At 41.6% G+C, this 22,932-nt stretch overlaps 1 protein-coding gene across 4 annotated transcripts in view; it reads right to left on the bottom strand.

The window, feature by feature from the left end:
• zgc:63863 (uncharacterized protein LOC393372 homolog) overlaps nucleotides 1-22,932 on the bottom strand; it is a 236,247-nt gene that overhangs the window by 184,664 nt on the left and 28,651 nt on the right. The gene's annotated exons all lie outside the window — the stretch shown is intronic.

The following is a 22,932-nucleotide window of genomic DNA, read 5'->3' as shown; positions in this document are numbered from 1 at the left end:
ATTACACACTGACATTGCCCGTGATTACACACTGACATTGCCCGTGATTACACACTGACATTGCCCGTGACTACACACTGACATTGCCTTTGAATAAAACACTGACATTGCCTGTGAATATAACACTGACATTGCCTGTGATTATACTGACATTGCCTGTGAATGTACACTGACATAGCCTGTGAATACAACACTAACATTGCCTGTGAATGTACACTGACATTGCCTGTGATCACATACTGACATTGCCTGTGAATATACACTGACATTGCCTGTGAATATACACTGACATTGCCTGTGATTATACACTGACATTGCCTGTGATTATACACTGACAATGCTTGTGAATATACACTGACATGGCCTGTGAATGTACACTGGCATTGCCTGTGATCACATACTGACATTGCCTGTGAATATACACTGACATTGCCTGTGAATACACACTGACATTGCCTGTGATTATACACTGACATTGCCTGTGATTATACACTGACAATGCCTGAGAATATAAACTGACAATGCCTGAGAATATACACTGACATTGCCTGTGAATATACACTAACATTGCCTGTGAATAATACACTGACATTGCCTGTGATTATACTGACATTGCCTGTGATTATACACTGATGTTGCCTGTGATTACACACTGACATTGCCTGTGAATGTACACTGACATTGCCTGTGATTACATACTGACATTCCTGTGATTATACACTCACTTTGCCTATGATTATACAAGGACATTGCCTGTGAATGTACACTGACAGTGCCTGGGATTACACACGGACATTGCCTGTGAATGTACACTGACATTGCCTGTGAATGTACACTGACATTGCCTGTGATTATACACTGACGTTGCCTATGATTATACACTGACATTGTTTGTGATTACACACTGACATGGCCTGTGAATGTACACTGACATTGCCTGGGATTACACACTGACATTGCCTGTGAATATAACACTGACATTGCCTGTGATTACACACTGACACTGCCTGTGATTACACACTGACATTGCCTGTGATTACACACTGACATTGCCTTTGAATATACACTGACATTGCCTGTGATTATACAGACATTGCCTGTGATTATACACTGACAATGCCTGAGAATATACACTGACATTGCCTGTGAATATACACTGACACTGCCTGTGAATATAACACTGACATTGCCCATGATTACACACCGATATTGCCCGTGATTACACACCGATATTGCCCGTGATTACACACCGACATTGCCTGTGAATATAACACTGACATTGCCTGTAAAATTAACACTGACATTGCCTGTGAAATTAACACTGACATTGCCTGTGATTATACTGACATTGTATGTGATTATACACTGATGTTGCCTGTGATTACACACTGACGTTGCCTGTGAATGTACACTGACATTGCCTGTGATTACATGATGACATTCCTGTGATTATACACTGACTTTGCCTATAATTATACAAGGACATTGCCTGTGAATGTACACTGACAGTGCCTGGGATTACACACTGACATTGCCTGTGAATGTACACTGACATTGCCTGTCATTATACACTGACATTGTTTGTGATTACACACTGACATGGCCTGTGAATGTACACTGACATTGCCTGGGATTACACACTGACATTGCCTGTGAATGTACACAGACATTGCCTGTGAATGTGCACTGACATTGCCTGGGATTATACACTGACATTGCCTGTGAATGTACACTGACATTGCCTGTGAATATACACTGACATTGCCTGTGATTATACAGACATTGCTTGTGATTACACAGACATTGCCTGTGATTACACACAGACATTGCCCGTGATTACACACAGACATTGCCCGTGATTACACACTGACATTGCCTGTGAATGTACACTGACATTGCCTATGAATGTACTGACATTGCCTGTGAATACACTGACATTGCCTGTGAATATACACTGACATTGCTGTGAATATACACTGACATTGCCTGTGAACATACACTGATATTGCCTGTGATTACACACTGACATTGCCTGTGAATATACACTGACATTGCCTGTGAATATACACTGACATTGCCTGTGAATATACACTGACACTGCCTGTGAATATACACTGACACTGCCTGTGAATATACACTGACACTGCCTGTAAATATACACTGACATTGCATGTGAATAGGACACTGACATTGCCTGTGAATATAACACTGACATTGCCTGTGATTACACACTGACATTGCCTGTGATTACACACTGACATTGCCTGTGATTACACACAGACATTGCCTGTGATTACACACTGACATTGCCTGTGATTATACACTGACATTGCCTGTGATTATACACTGACAATGCCTGAGAATATAAACTGACAATGCCTGAGAATATACACTGACATTGCATGTGAATATACACTAACATTGCCTGTGAATAATACACTGACATTGCCTGTGATTATACTGACATTGCCTGTGATTATACACTGATGTTGCCTGTGATTACACACTGACATTGCCTGTGAATGTACACTGACATTGCCTGTGATTACATACTGACATTCCTGTGATTATACACTCACTTTGCCTATGATTATACAAGGACATTGCCTGTGAATGTACACTGACAGTGCCTGGGATTACACACGGACATTGCCTGTGAATGTACACTGACATTGCCTGTGAATGTACACTGACATTGCCTGTGATTATACACTGACGTTGCCTATGATTATACACTGACATTGTTTGTGATTACACACTGACATGGCCTGTGAATGTACACTGACATTGCCTGGGATTACACACTGACATTGCCTGCGAATATAACACTGACATTGCCTGTGATTACACACTGACACTGCCTGTGATTACACACTGACATTGCCTGTGATTACACACTGACATTGCCTGTGATTACACACTGACATTGCCTGTGATTATACAGACATTGCCTGTGATTATACACTGACAATGCCTGAGAATATACACTGACATTGCCTGTGAATATACACTGACACTGCCTGTGAATATAACACTGACATTGCCCATGATTACACACCGATATTGCCCGTGATTACACACCGATATTGCCCGTGATTACACACCGACATTGCCTGTGAATATAACACTGACATTGCCTGTAAAATTAACACTGACATTGCCTGTGAAATTAACACTGACATTGCCTGTGATTATACTGACATTGTATGTGATTATACACTGATGTTGCCTGTGATTACACACTGACGTTGCCTGTGAATGTACACTGACATTGCCTGTGATTACATGATGACATTCCTGTGATTATACACTGACTTTGCCTATAATTATACAAGGACATTGCCTGTGAATGTACACTGACAGTGCCTGGGATTACACACTGACATTGCCTGTGAATGTACACTGACATTGCCTGTCATTATACACTGACATTGTTTGTGATTACACACTGACATGGCCTGTGAATGTACACTGACATTGCCTGGGATTACACACTGACATTGCCTGTGAATGTACACTGACATTGCCTGTGAATGTGCACTGACATTGCCTGGGATTATACACTGACATTGCCTGTGAATGTACACTGACATTGCCTGTGAATATACACTGACATTGCCTGTGATTATACAGACATTGCTTGTGATTACACAGACATTGCCTGTGATTACACACAGACATTGCCCGTGATTACACACAGACATTGCCCGTGATTACACACTGACATTGCCTGTGAATGTACACTGACATTGCCTATGAATGTACTGACATTGCCTGTGAACACACTGACATTGCCTGTGAATATACACTGACATTGCTGTGAATATACACTGACATTGCCTGTGAACATACACTGATATTGCCTGTGATTACACACTGACATTGCCTGTGAATATACACTGACATTGCCTGTGAATATACACTGACATTGCCTGTGAATATACACTGACACTGCCTGTGAATATACACTGACACTGCCTGTGAATATACACTGACACTGCCTGTAAATATACACTGACATTGCATGTGAATAGGACACTGACATTGCCTGTGAATATAACACTGACATTGCCTGTGATTACACACTGACATTGCCTGTGATTACACACTGACATTGCCTGTGATTACACACAGACATTGCCTGTGATTACACACTGACATTGCCTGTGATTATACACTGACATTGCCTGTGATTATACACTGACAATGCCTGAGAATATAAACTGACAATGCCTGAGAATATACACTGACATTGCATGTGAATATACACTAACATTGCCTGTGAATAATACACTGACATTGCCTGTGATTATACTGACATTGCCTGTGATTATACACTGATGTTGCCTGTGATTACACACTGACATTGCCTGTGAATGTACACTGACATTGCCTGTGATTACATACTGACATTCCTGTGATTATACACTCACTTTGCCTATGATTATACAAGGACATTGCCTGTGAATGTACACTGACAGTGCCTGGGATTACACACGGACATTGCCTGTGAATGTACACTGACATTGCCTGTGAATGTACACTGACATTGCCTGTGATTATACACTGACGTTGCCTATGATTATACACTGACATTGTTTGTGATTACACACTGACATGGCCTGTGAATGTACACTGACATTGCCTGGGATTACACACTGACATTGCCTGCGAATATAACACTGACATTGCCTGTGATTACACACTGACACTGCCTGTGATTACACACTGACATTGCCTGTGATTACACACTGACATTGCCTGTGATTACACACTGACATTGCCTGTGATTATACAGACATTGCCTGTGATTATACACTGACAATGCCTGAGAATATACACTGACATTGCCTGTGAATATACACTGACACTGCCTGTGAATATAACACTGACATTGCCCATGATTACACACCGATATTGCCCGTGATTACACACCGATATTGCCCGTGATTACACACCGACATTGCCTGTGAATATAACACTGACATTGCCTGTAAAATTAACACTGACATTGCCTGTGAAATTAACACTGACATTGCCTGTGATTATACTGACATTGTATGTGATTATACACTGATGTTGCCTGTGATTACACACTGACGTTGCCTGTGAATGTACACTGACATTGCCTGTGATTACATGATGACATTCCTGTGATTATACACTGACTTTGCCTATAATTATACAAGGACATTGCCTGTGAATGTACACTGACAGTGCCTGGGATTACACACTGACATTGCCTGTGAATGTACACTGACATTGCCTGTCATTATACACTGACATTGTTTGTGATTACACACTGACATGGCCTGTGAATGTACACTGACATTGCCTGGGATTACACACTGACATTGCCTGTGAATGTACACTGACATTGCCTGTGAATGTGCACTGACATTGCCTGGGATTATACACTGACATTGCCTGTGAATGTACACTGACATTGCCTGTGAATATACACTGACATTGCCTGTGATTATACAGACATTGCTTGTGATTACACAGACATTGCCTGTGATTACACACAGACATTGCCCGTGATTACACACAGACATTGCCCGTGATTACACACTGACATTGCCTGTGAATGTACACTGACATTGCCTATGAATGTACTGACATTGCCTGTGAACACACTGACATTGCCTGTGAATATACACTGACATTGCTGTGAATATACACTGACATTGCCTGTGAACATACACTGATATTGCCTGTGATTACACACTGACATTGCCTGTGAATATACACTGACATTGCCTGTGAATATACACTGACATTGCCTGTGAATATACACTGACACTGCCTGTGAATATACACTGACACTGCCTGTGAATATACACTGACACTGCCTGTAAATATACACTGACATTGCATGTGAATAGGACACTGACATTGCCTGTGAATATAACACTGACATTGCCTGTGATTACACACTGACATTGCCTGTGATTACACACTGACATTGCCTGTGATTACACACAGACATTGCCTGTGATTACACACTGACATTGCCTGTGATTATACACTGACATTGCCTGTGATTATACACTGACAATGCCTGAGAATATAAACTGACAATGCCTGAGAATATACACTGACATTGCATGTGAATATACACTAACATTGCCTGTGAATAATACACTGACATTGCCTGTGATTATACTGACATTGCCTGTGATTATACACTGATGTTGCCTGTGATTACACACTGACATTGCCTGTGAATGTACACTGACATTGCCTGTGATTACATACTGACATTCCTGTGATTATACACTCACTTTGCCTATGATTATACAAGGACATTGCCTGTGAATGTACACTGACAGTGCCTGGGATTACACACGGACATTGCCTGTGAATGTACACTGACATTGCCTGTGAATGTACACTGACATTGCCTGTGATTATACACTGACGTTGCCTATGATTATACACTGACATTGTTTGTGATTACACACTGACATGGCCTGTGAATGTACACTGACATTGCCTGGGATTACACACTGACATTGCCTGCGAATATAACACTGACATTGCCTGTGATTACACACTGACACTGCCTGTGATTACACACTGACATTGCCTGTGATTACACACTGACATTGCCTGTGATTACACACTGACATTGCCTGTGATTATACCGACATTGCCTGTGATTATACACTGACAATGCCTGAGAATATACACTGACATTGCCTGTGAATATACACTGACACTGCCTGTGAATATAACACTGACATTGCCCATGATTACACACCGATATTGCCCGTGATTACACACCGATATTGCCCGTGATTACACACCGACATTGCCTGTGAATATAACACTGACATTGCCTGTAAAATTAACACTGACATTGCCTGTGAAATTAACACTGACATTGCCTGTGATTATACTGACATTGTATGTGATTATACACTGATGTTGCCTGTGATTACACACTGACGTTGCCTGTGAATGTACACTGACATTGCCTGTGATTACATGATGACATTCCTGTGATTATACACTGACTTTGCCTATAATTATACAAGGACATTGCCTGTGAATGTACACTGACAGTGCCTGGGATTACACACTGACATTGCCTGTGAATGTACACTGACATTGCCTGTCATTATACACTGACATTGTTTGTGATTACACACTGACATGGCCTGTGAATGTACACTGACATTGCCTGGGATTACACACTGACATTGCCTGTGAATGTACACTGACATTGCCTGTGAATGTGCACTGACATTGCCTGGGATTATACACTGACATTGCCTGTGAATGTACACTGACATTGCCTGTGAATATACACTGACATTGCCTGTGATTATACAGACATTGCTTGTGATTACACAGACATTGCCTGTGATTACACACAGACATTGCCCGTGATTACACACAGACATAGCCCGTGATTACATACTGACATTGCCTGTGAATGTACACTGACATTGCCTATGAATGTACTGACATTGCCTGTGAATACACTGACATTGCCTGTGAATATACACTGACATTGCTGTGAATATACACTAACATTGCCTGTGAACATACACTGATATTGCCTGTGAATATACACCGACATTGCCTGTGAATGTACACCATCATTGCCTGTGAATACACACTGATATTGCATGTGATTACACACTGACATTGCCTGTGAATATACACTGACATTGCCTGTGAATATACACTGACATTGCCTATGAATATACACTGACACTGCCTGTAAATATACACTGTCATTGCATGTGAATAGAACACAGACATTGCCTGTGAATATAACACTGACATTGCCTGTGATTACACACAGACATTGCCTGTGATTACACACAGACATTGCCCGTGATTGCACACTGACATTGCCTGTGAATGTACACTGACATTGCCTATGAATGTACTGACATTGCCTGTGAATACACTGATATTGCCGGTGAATATACACCGACATTGCCTGTGAATGTACACCATCATTGCCTGTGAATGTACACCATCATTGCCTGTGAATACACACTGATATTGCATGTGATTACACACTGACATTGCCTGTGAATATACACTGACATTGCCTGTGAATATACACTGACATTGCCTGTGAATATACACTGACACTGCCTGTGAATATACACTGACACTGCCTGTGAATATACACTGACACTGCCTGTAAATATACACTGACATTGCATGTGAATAGGACACTGACATTGCCTGTGAATATAACACTGACATTGCCTGTGATTACACACTGACATTGCCTGTGATTACACACTGACATTGCCTGTGATTACACACAGACATTGCCTGTGATTACACACTGACATTGCCTGTGATTATACACTGACATTGCCTGTGATTATACACTGACAATGCCTGAGAATATAAACTGACAATGCCTGAGAATATACACTGACATTGCCTGTGAATATACACTAACATTGCCTGTGAATAATACACTGACATTGCCTGTGATTATACTGACATTGCCTGTGATTATACACTGATGTTGCCTGTGATTACACACTGACATTGCCTGTGAATGTACACTGACATTGCCTGTGATTACATACTGACATTCCTGTGATTATACACTCACTTTGCCTATGATTATACAAGGACATTGCCTGTGAATGTACACTGACAGTGCCTGGGATTACACACGGACATTGCCTGTGAATGTACACTGACATTGCCTGTGAATGTACACTGACATTGCCTGTGATTATACACTGACGTTGCCTATGATTATACACTGACATTGTTTGTGATTACACACTGACATGGCCTGTGAATGTACACTGACATTGCCTGGGATTACACACTGACATTGCCTGTGAATATAACACTGACATTGCCTGTGATTACACACTGACACTGCCTGTGATTACACACTGACATTGCCTGTGATTACACACTGACATTGCCTGTGAATATACACTGACATTGCCTGTGATTATACAGACATTGCCTGTGATTATACACTGACAATGCCTGAGAATATACACTGACATTGCCTGTGAATATACACTGACACTGCCTGTGAATATAACACTGACATTGCCCATGATTACACACCGATATTGCCCGTGAATACACACCGATATTGCCCGTGATTACACACCGATATTGCCCGTGATTACACACCGACATTGCCTGTGAATATAACACTGACATTGCCTGTAAAATTAACACTGACATTGCCTGTGAAATTAACACTGACATTGCCTGTGATTATACTGACATTGTATGTGATTATACACTGATGTTGCCTGTGATTACACACTGACATTGCCTGTGAATGTACACTGACATTGCCTGTGATTACATGCTGACATTCCTGTGATTATACACTGACTTTGCCTATAATTATACAAGGACATTGCCTGTGAATGTACACTGACAGTGCCTGGGATTACACACTGACATTGCCTGTGAATGTACACTGACATTGCCTGTCATTATACACTGACATTTTTTGTGATTACACACTGACATGGCCTGTGAATGTACACTGACATTGCCTGGGATTACACACTGACATTGCCTGTGAATGTACACTGACATTGCCTGTGAATGTGCACTGACATTGCCTGGGATTATACACTGACATTGCCTGTGAATGTACACTGACATTGCCTGTGAATATACACTGACATTGCCTGTGATTATACAGACATTGCTTGTGATTACACAGACATTGCCTGTGATTACACACAGACATTGCCCGTGATTACACACAGACATTGCCCGTGATTACACACTGACATTGCCTGTGAATGTACACTGACATTGCCTATGAATGTACTGACATTGCCTGTGAATACACTGACATTGCCTGTGAATATACACTGACATTGCTGTGAATATACACTGACATTGCCTGTGAACATACACTGATATTGCCTGTGAATATACACCGACATTGCCTGTGAATGTACACCATCATTGCCTGTGAATACACACTGATATTGCATGTGATTACACACTGACATTGCCTGTGAATATACACTGACATTGCCTGTGAATATACACTGACATTGCCTGTGAATATACACTGACACTGCCTGTAAATATACACTGTCATTGCATGTGAATAGAACACAGACATTGCCTGTGAATATAACACTGACAATGCCTGTGATTACACACAGACATTGCCTGTGATTACACACAGACATTGCCCGTGATTACACACTGACATTGCCTGTGAATGTACACTGACATTGCCTATGAATGTACTGACATTGCCTGTGAATACACTAATATTGCCGGTGAATATACACTGACATTGCCTGTGAATGTACACCATCATTGCCTGTGAATACACACTGATATTGCATGTGATTACACACTGACATTGCCTGTGAATATACACTGACATTGCCTGTGAATATACACTGACATTGCCTGTGAATATACACTGACACTGCCTGTGAATATACACTGACACTGCCTGGAAATATACACTGACATTGCATGTGAATAGGACACTGACATTGCCTGTGAATATAACACTGACATTGCCTGTGATTACACACTGACATTGCCTGTGATTACACACTGACATTGCCTGTGATTACACACTGACATTGCCTGTGATTACACACTGACATTGCCTGTGATTATACACTGACATTGCCTGTGAATATACAATGACATTGCCCATGATTACACACTGACATTGCCCGTGATTACACACTGACATTGCCCGTGATTACACACTGACATTGCCCGTGATTACACACTGACATTGCCCGTGATTACACACTGACATTGCCCGTGACTACACACTGACATTGCCCTTGAATAAAACACTGACATTGCCTGTGAATATAACACTGACATTGCCTGTGATTATACTGACATTGCCTGTGATGTACACTGACATACCTGTGAATATACACTGACATTGCCTGTGAATGTACACTGACATTGCCTGTGATTACATCTGACATTGCCTGTGATATACACTGACATTGCCTGTGAATATACACTGACATTGCCTGTGATTATACACTGACATTGCCTGTGATTATACACTGACAATGCTTGTGAATATACACTGACATTGCCCGTGAATATACACTGACATTGCCCGTGAATATAACACTGACATTGCCCGTGATTACACACTGTCATTGCCCGTGATTACACACTGACATTGCCCGTGATTACACACTGACATTGCCTTTGAATATAACACTGACATTGCCTGTGAATATAACACCGACATTGCCCGTGATTACACACTGACATTGCCCGTGATTACACACTGACATTGCCCGTGATTACACACTGACATTGCCCGTGATTACACACTGACATTGCCTTTGAATATAACACTGACATTGCCTGTGAATATAACACTGACATTGCCTGTGAATGTACACTGACATTGCCTGTGATTATACACTGACATTGCCTGTGATTATACACGGACATTGCCTCTGATTATACACGGACATTGCCTGTGAATGTACTGACTTGCTTGCGATTATACACTAACATTGCCTATGCATGTACACTGACATTGCCTGTGAATGTACACTGACATTGCCTGTGAATGTACACTGACATTGGCTGTGATTACACACTGACATTGCCTGTGATTACACACTGACATTGCCTGTGATAACACACTGACATTGCCTGTGAATGTACACTGACATTGCCTGTGAATGTACACTGACATTGCCTGTGAATGTACACTGACATTGCCTGCGATTACACACTGACATTGATGTGAATGTACACTAACATTGCCTGTGATTACACACTGACATTGCCTGTGAATGTACACTGACATTGCCTGTGAATGTACACTGACATCGCCTGTGAATATAACACTGACATTGCCTGTGAATACAACACTGACATCGCCTATAAAAGTACTGACATTGCCTGTGAATGTACTGACATTGCCTGTGAATGCACTGACATTGCCTGTGAATGCACTGACATTGCCTGTGAATGCACTGACATTGCCTGTGAATGCACTGACATTGCCTGTGAATGTAACGACATTGCCTGTGAATGTACTGACATTGCCTGTGAATGTACTGACATTGCCTGTGATTATACACTGATATTGCCTGCGAATATACACTGACATTGCCTGTGAAAGTACTGACATTGCCTGTGAATGTACAGTGACATTGCCTGTGAATGTACACTGACATTGCCTGTGATTACACACAGACATTGCCTGTGAAGGTACACTGACACTGCCTGTGATTATACACCGCCATTACTTGTGATTACACACTGACATTGCCTGTGATTACACACTGACATGGCCCGTGAACGTACATTGACATTGCCTGTGATTACACACTGATATTGCCTGTGAATGTACACTGACATTACCTGTGAATGTACACTGACATTGCCTGTGAATGTACACTGACATTGCCTGTGATTACACACTGACATTGCCTGTGATTACACACTGACATTGCCTGTGATTACACACTGACATTGCCTGTGAATGTACACTGACATTGCCTGTGAATGTACACTGACATTGCCTGTGAATGTACACTGACATCGCCTGTGAATATAACACTGACATTGCCTGTGAATACAACACTGACATCGCCTGTAAAAGTACTGACATTGCCTGTGAATGTACTGACATTGCCTGTGAATGCACTGACATTGCCTGTGAATGCACTGACATTGCCTGTGAATGCACTGACATTGCCTGTGAATGTAACGACATTGCCTGTGAATGTACTGACATTGCCTGTGAATGTACTGACATTGCCTGTGATTATACACTGATATTGCCTGCGAATATACACTGACATTGCCTGTGAAAGTACTGACATTGCTTGTGAATGTACAGTGACATTGCCTGTGAATGTACACTGACATTGCCTGTGATTACACACGGACATTGCCTGTGAATGTACACTGACATTGCCTGTGAATGTACACTGACATTGCCTGTGAATGTACACTGACATTGCCTGTGAATGTACTGACATTGCCTGTGAATGTACTGACATTGCCTGTGAATGTACTGACATTGCCTGTGAATACACTGACATTGCCTGTGAATACACTGACATTGCCTGTGAATATACACTGACATTGCCTGTGAATGTACACTGACATTGCCTGTGAATGCACTGACATTGCCTGTGAATACAGACATTGCCTGTGAATACACAGACATTGCCTGTGATTACACACTGATATTGCATGTGATTACACACTGACATTGCCTGTGAATATACACTGACACTGGCTGTGAATATACACTTACGTTGTCTGTGAATATACACTGACGTTGCCTGTGAATATACACTGTCTTTGCCTGTGAATATAACACTGATATTGCCTGTGAATATAACACTGACATTGCCTGTGAATATAACACTGACATTGCCTGTGATTATACACTGACATCGCCAGTGATTATACACTGACAATGCTTGTGAATATACAATGACATTGCCTGTGAATATAACACTGACATTGCCTGTGAATGTACACTGACATTGCCTGTTATTATACACTGACATTGCCTGTGATTATACACTGACAATGCTTGTGAATATACACTGACATTGCCTGTGAATATAACACTGACATTGCCTGTGATTACACACTGACATTGCCCGTGATTACACACTGACATTGCCTTTAAATATAACACTGACATTGCATGTGATTATAACACTGACATTGCCTGTGAATGTACAGTGACATTGCCTGTGATTATACACTGACATTGCCTGTGATTATACACGGACATTGCCTGTGAATGTACTGACTTGCCTGCAATTATACACTAACATTGCCTGTGAATGTACACTGACATTGCCTGTGAATGGACACTGACATTGCCTGTGATTACACACTGACATTGCCTGTGATTACACACCGACATTGCCTGTGAATGTACACTGACATTGCCTGATTGTACAATGACATTGCCTGTGAATATACACTGACATTGCCTGTGATTACACACTGACATTGCCTGTGATTACACACTGACATTGCCTGTGATTACACACTGACATTGCCTGTGATTACACACTGACATTGCCTGTGATTATACACTGACATTGCCTGTGATTACACACTGACATTGCCTGTGATTACACACTGACATTGCCTGTGATTACACACTGACATTGCCTGTGATTACACACTGACATTGCCTGTGATTACACACTGACATTGCCTGTGAGTACACACTGACATTGCCTGTGAGTACACACTGACATTGCCTGTGATTGTACACTGACATTGCCTGTGAATGTATACTGACATTGCCTGTGATTGTACACTGACATTGCCTGTGAATGTACACTGAAATAGCCTGTGAATATACACTGACATTGCCTGTGAATATACACTGACATTGCCTGTGATTACACACTGACATTGCCTGTGAATATACACTGACATTGCCTGTCAATATACTGACATTGCCTGTGAATATACTGACATTGCCTGTGAATATACTGACATTGCCTGAGAATATAAACTGACATTGCCTGTGATTATATACTGACATTGCCTGTGATTGTACACGGACATTGCCTGTGATTGTACACGGACAATGCCTGTGAATGTACTGACATTCCTGTGATTATACACTGACTTTGCCTATGATTATACACGGACATTGCCTGTGAATGTACTGACATTGCCTGTGAATACACAGACATTGCCTGTGAATACACACTGATATTGCATGTGATTGCACACTGACATTGCCTGTGAATATACACTGACACTGGCTGTGAATATACACTTACGTTGCCTATGAATATACACTGACATTGCCTGTGAATGTACACTGACATTGCCTGTGATTATACACTGACATTGCCTGTGATTATACACTGACAATGCTTGTGAATACACACTGACATTGCCCGTGATTACACACTGACATTGCCCGTGATTACACACTGACATTGCCCGTGATTACACACTGACATTGCCTGTGAATGTACACTGACATTGCCTGGGATTACACACTGACATTGCCTGTGAATGTACACTGACATTGCCTGTGAATGTGCACTGACATTGCCTGTGATTGTGCACTGACATTGCCTGTGAATGTACACTGACATTGCCTGTGAATGTACACTGACATTGCCTGTGAATGTACACTGACATTGCCTGTGATTATACACTGACATTGCCTGTGATTATACACTGACATTGCTTGTGATTACACACAGACATTGCCTGTGATTACACACTGACATTGCCTGTGAATATACACTGACATTGCCTGTGATTATACACTGACATTGCCTGTGATTATACACTGACATTGTTTGTGACTACACACTGACATGGCCTGTGAATTACACTGACATTGCCTGGGATTACACACTGACATTGCCTGTGAATATAACACTGACATTGCCGGTGATTACACACTGACATTGCCTGTGATTACACACTGACATTGCCTGTGAATATACACTGACAATGCCTGTGAATATACACTGATATTGCCTGTGATTATACACTGACATTGCCTGTGATTATATACTGACAATGCCTGAGAATATACACTGACATTGCCTGTGAATATAACACTGACATTGCCCATGATTACACACTGACATTGCCCGTGATTACACACTGACATTGCCTGTGAATATAACACTGACATTGCCTGTGAAATTAACACTGACGTTGCCTGTGATTATACTGACATTGCCTGTGGTTATACACTGATGTTGCCTGTGATTACACACTGACATTGCCTGTGAATGTACACTGACATTGCCTGTGATTACATACTGACAGTCCTGTGATTATACACTCACTTTGACTATGATTATACAAGGACATTGCCTGTGAACGTACACTGACATTGCCTGTGAATGTACACTGACATTGCCTGTGAATGTACACTGAGATTGCCTGTGATTACACAGACATTGCCTGTGATTAGACAATGACATTGCCTGTGATTAGACAATGACATTGCCTGTGAGTACACACTGACATTGCCTGAGTACACACTGACATTGCCTGAGTACACACTGACATTGCCTGAGTACACACTGACATTGACTGTGAGTACACACTGACATTGCCTGTGAGTACACACTGACATTGCCTGTGATTGTACACTTACATTGCCTGTGAATGCATACAGACATTGCCTGTGATTGTACACTGACATTGCCTGTGATTGTACACTGACATAGCCAGTGAATATACACTGACATTGCCTGAGAATATACACTGACATTGCCTGTGATTACACACTGACATTGCCTGTGAATATACACTGACATTGCCTGTGAATATACTGATATTGCCTGTGAATATACTGACATTGCCTGCGAATATACTGAAATTGCCTGTGAATATAACACTGACACTGCCTGTGATTATACACTGACATTGCCTGTGATTATACACTGACATTGTTTGTGATTACACACTGATATGGCCTGTGAATGTACACTGACATTGCCTGGGATTACACACTGACATTGCCAGTGAATGTACACTGACATTACCTGTGAATGTGCACTAACATTGCGTGTGATTATACACTGACATTGCCTGTGAATGTACACTGACATTGCCTGTGAATGTACAGACAATGCCTGTGATTACACACTGACATTGCCTGTGAGTACACACTGACATTGCCTGTGATTACACACTGACAATGCCTGTGATTACACACTGACATTGCCTGTGATTACACACTGACATTGCCTGCAAATGTACACTGACATTGCCTGCAAATGTACACTGACATTGCCTGATGGTACACTGACATTGCCTGTGATTACACACTGACATTGCCTGTGAATACACTGACATTGCTAGTGAATATACACTGACATTGCCTGTGAATATACGCTGACATTGCCTGTGAATATACACTGACATTGCCTGTGATTATACAGACATTGCCTGTGATTACACACTGAAATCGCCTGTGATTACACACTGACATTGCCTGTGATTACCACACTGACATTGCCTGTGATTACACAATGACATTGCCTGTGATTACACACTGACATTGTGAGTATACACTGACATTGTCTGTGAGTACACACTGACATTGCCTGTGAGTACACACTGACATTGACTGTGAGCACACACTGGCATTGCCTGTGAGTACACACTGACATTGCCTGTGATTGTACACTTACATTGAATGTGAATGTATACTGACATTGCCTGTGATTGTACACTGACATTGCCTGTGAATGTACACTGAAATAGCCTGTGAATATACACTGATATTGCCTGTGAATATACACTGACATTGCCTGTGATTACACACTGACATTGCCTGTGAATATACACTAACATTGCCTGTGAATATACTGACATTGCCTGTGAATAAAACACTGACACTGCCTGCGATTATACACTGACATTGCCTGTGATTATACACTGACATTGTTTGTGATTACACACTGACATGGCCTGTGAATGTACACTGACATTGCCTGGGATTACACACTGACATTGCCTGTGAATGTACACTGACATTGCCTGTGATTACACACTGACATTGCCTGTGATTATACACTGACATTGCCTGTGATTATACACTGACATTGCTTGTGATTACACACAGACATTGCCTGTGATTACACACAGACATTGCCTGTGATTACACACTGACATTGCCTGTGATTATACACTGACATTGCCTGTGATTATACACTGACATTGTTTGTGACTACACACTGACATGGCCTGTGAATGTACACTGACATTGCCTGGGATTACACACTGACATTGCCTGTGAATATAACACTGACATTGCCTGTGATTACACACTGACATTGCCTGTGATTACACAGACTTTGCCTGTGATTACACAGACTTTGCCTGTGAATATACACTGACAATGCCTGTGAATATACAGACATTGCCTGTGATTATACACTGACATTGCCTGTGATTATACACTGACAATGCCTGAGAATATACACTGACAATGCCTGAGAATATACACTGACAATGCCTGAGAATATACACTGACATTGCCTGTGAATATACACTAACATTGCCTGTGAATATAACACTGACATTGCCCATGATTACACACTGACATTGCCCGTGATTACACACTGACATTGCCTGTGAATATAACAGACATTGCCTGCGAAATTAACACTGACATTGCCTGTGTTTATACTGGCATTGCCTGTGATTATACACTGATGTTGCCTGTGATTACACACTGACATTGCCTGTGAATGAACACTGACATTGCCTGTGATTACATACTGACATTCCTGTGATTATACACTCACTTTGCCTACGATTATACAAGGACATTGCCTGTGAATGTACACTGACAGTGCCTGGGATTACACACTGACATTGCCTGTGAATGTACACTGACATTGCCTGTGAATGTACACTGACATTGCCTGTGAATGTACACTGACATTGCCTGTGATTATACACTGACATTGCCTGTGATTACACACTGACATTGCCTGTGATTACACACTGAGATTGCCTGTGATTAGACAAAGACATTGCCTGTGATTAGACAAAGACATTGCCTGTGATTAGACAATGACATTGCCTGTGATTACACACGGACATTGCCTGTGAAAATACACTGACATTGCCTGTGATTATACACTGACATTGCCTGTGAATGTATACTGACATTGCCTGTTATTGTACACTGACATTGCCTGTGATTGTACACTGACATAGCCAGTGAATATACACTGACATTGCCTGAGAATATACACTGACATTGCCTGTGATTACACACTGACATTGCCTGTGAATATACACTGACATTGCCTGTGAATATACTGACATTGCCTGTGAATATACTGACATTGCCTGTGATTATACAATGACATTGCGTGTGATTATACACTGACAATGCTTGTGAATATACACTGACATTGCCTGTGATTATAACACTGACATTGCCTGTGATTACACACTGACATTGCCTGTGAATGTACAGACATTGCTTGTGATTACACACTGACATTGCCTGTGATTACACACTGACATTGATGTGAATGTACACTAACATTGCCTGTGATTACACACTGACATTGCCTGTGAATGTACACTGACATTGCCTGTGAATGTACACTGACATTGCCTGTGAATGTACGCTGACATCGCCTGTGAATATAACACTGACATTGCCTGTGAATACGACACTGACATCGCCCGTGAATACAACACTGACATTGCCTGTGAAAGTATTGACATTGCCTATGAAAGTACTGACATTGCCTGTGAATGTACACTGACATTGCCTGTGAACGTACTGACATTGCCTGTGAATGTACTGACATTGCCTGTGAATGTACTGACATTGCCTGTGAATGTACTGACATTGCCTGTGAATGTACTGACATTGCCTGCGAATATACACTGACATTGCTTGTGAATATACACTGACATTGCCTGTGAAAGTACTGACATTGCCTGTGAAAGTACTGACATTGCCTGTGAATGTACACTAACATTGCCTGTGAATGTACTGACATTGCCTGTGATTACACACGGACATTGCCTGTGAATGTACACTGACATTGCCTGTGAATGTACACTGACATTGACTGTGAATGTACACTGACATTGCCTGTGAATGTACACTGACATTGCCTGTGAATGTACACTGACATTGCCTGTGATCATACACTGACATTGCCTGTGAATGTACACTGACATTGCCTGTGAATGTACACTGACATTGTCTGTGATTACACACTGACATTGCTTGTGATTACACACAGACATTGCCTGTGATTACACACTGACATTGCCTGTGATTACACACTGACATTGCCTGTGAATGTACTGACATTGCCTGTGAATACACTGACATTGCCTGTGAATACACTGACATTGCCTGTGAATACACTGACATTGCCTGCGAATATACACCGACATTGCTGTGAATATACACTGACATTGCCTGTGAACATACACTGATATTGCCTGTGAATATACACTGACATTGCCTGTGAATGTACACCATCATTGCCTGTGAATACACACTGATACTGCATGTGATTACACACTGACATTGCCTGTGAATATACCGACATTGCCTGTGAATGTACCGACATTGCCTGTGAATGTACCGACATTGCCTGTGAATGTACCGACATTGCCTGTGAATGTACTGACATTGCCTGTGATTATACACTGATATTGCCTGCGAATATACACTGACATTGCCTGTGAAAGTACTGACATTGCCTGTGAAAGTACTGACATTGCCTGTGAATGTACACTGACATTGCCTGTGAATGTACACTGACATTGCCTGTGAATGTACACTGACATTGCCTGCGATTACACACTGACATTGATGTGAATGTACACTAACATTGCCTGTGATTACACACTGACATTGCCTGTGAATGTACACTGACATTGCCTGTGAATGTACACAGACATTGCCTGTGAATGTACACTGACATTGCCTGTGAATATAACACTGACATCGCCTGTGAATACGACACTGACATCGCCTGTGAATACGACACTGACATTGCCTGTGAATATACACTGACATTGCCTGTGATTACGAACTGACATTGCCTGTGAGTGTACACTGACATTGCTCGTGAATATACTGACACTGCCTGTGAATATAACACTGACACTGCCTGTGATTATACACTGACACTGCCTGTGATTATACACTGACACTGCCTGTGATTATACACTGACATTGCCTGTGATTACACACTGACACTGCCTGTGATTATACACTGACATTGCCTGTGATTATACACTGACATTGCCTGTGATTATACACTGACATTGCCTGTGATTATACACTGACATTGCCTGTGAATATACGCTGACATTGCCTCTAATTATAAACCTGACATTGCCTGTGATTATACTGACATTGCCTGTGATTACGCGCTGACATTGCCTATGAATGTACACAGACATTGCCTGTGAATATACTGACATTGCCTGTGAATATAACACTGACATTGCCTGTGAATGTACTGACATTGCCTGCGAATATACACTGACATTGCCTGTGAATATAACACTGACTTTGCCTGTGAATGTACACTGACTTTGCCTGTGATTATACTGACATTGCCTGTGATTATACACTGACGTTGCCTGTGATTACACACTGACATTGCCTGTGATTATACACTGACATTGCCTGTGAATATACGCTGACATTGCCTCTAATTATAAACCTGACATTGCCTGTGATTATACTGACATTGCCTGTGATTACGCGCTGACATTGCCTATGAATGTACACAGACATTGCCTGTGAATATACTGACATTGCCTGTGAATATAACACTGACATTGCCTGTGAATGTACTGACATTGCCTGCGAATATACACTGACATTGCCTGTGAATATAACACTGACTTTGCCTGTGAATGTACACTGACTTTGCCTGTGATTATACTGACATTGCCTGTGATTATACACTGACGTTGCCTGTGATTACACACTGACGTTGCCTGTGATTACACACTGACATTGCCTGTGATTACGCACTGACATTGCCTGTGATTACACACTGACATTGCCTGTGATTACACACTGACACTGGCTGTGAATATACACTTACGTTGTCTGTGAATATAACACTGACATTGCCTGTGAATGCACAGTGACATTGCCTGTGAATGCACAGTGACATTGCCTGTGAATGCACAGTGACATTGCCTGTGATTATACACTGACATTGCCTGTGATTATACACTGACAATGCTTGTAAATATACACTGACATTGCCAGTGAATATAACACTGACATTGCCCGTGATTACACACTGACATTGCCCGTGAATATAACTCTGACATCGCCCGTGAATATAACACCGACATTGCCTGCGAATATAACACTGACATTGCCTGTGAATATAACACCGACATTACCTGTGAATATAACACTGACATTGCCTGTGAATATAACACTGACATTGCCTGTGATTATACTGATATTGCCTGTGATTATACTGACATTGCCTGTGATTATACACTGACGTTGCTTGTGATTACACACTGACGTTGCCTGTGAATGCACACTGACATTGCCTGTGAATGTACACTGACATTGCCTGTGAATGTACACTGACATTGCTTGTGATTACACACTGACATTGCCTGTGATTACACACTGACATTGCCTGTGAATGTACACTGACATTGCCTGTGAATGTACACTGACATTGCCTGTGAATGTACACTGACATTGCCTGTGAATGTACACTGACATTGCCTGTGATTACACACTGACATTGATGTGAATGTACACTAACATTGCCTGTGATTACACACTGACATTGCCTGTGAATGTACACTGACATTGCCTGTGAATGTACACTGACATTGCCTGTGAATGTACACTGACATCGCCTGTGAATACGACACTGACATCGCCTGTGAATACAACACTGACATTGCCTGTGAATATAACACTGACATTGCCTGTGAATATAACACTGACATTGCATGTGAATATAACACTGACATTGCCGGTGATTACACACTGACATTGCCTGTGATTACACACTGACATTGCCTGTGATTACACACTGACATTGCCTGTGAATGTACACTGACATTGCCTGTGAATGTACACTGACATTGCCTGTGAATATAACTGACATTGCCTGTGAATATAACACTGACATTGCCTGTGAATACAACACTGACATTGCCTGTGAATATAACACTGACATTGCCTGTGAATATAACACTGACATTGCATGTGAATATAACACTGACATTGCCGGTGATTACACACTGACATTGCCTGTGATTACACACTGACATTGCCTGTGATTACACACTGACATTGCCTGTGAATGTACACTGACATTGCCTGTGAATATACACTGACATTGCCTGTGAATATAGACTGACACTGCCTGTGATTACACACTGACATGGCCTGTGTATGGA

Source organism: Carcharodon carcharias, chromosome 3 (genome assembly GCF_017639515.1).
Source record: "Carcharodon carcharias isolate sCarCar2 chromosome 3, sCarCar2.pri, whole genome shotgun sequence".
Lineage (NCBI taxonomy): Eukaryota > Metazoa > Chordata > Chondrichthyes > Lamniformes > Lamnidae > Carcharodon > Carcharodon carcharias.
The sequence above is the reverse complement of the archived record's forward strand: the minus strand, read 5'-3'. Positions and strand labels throughout refer to the sequence as shown.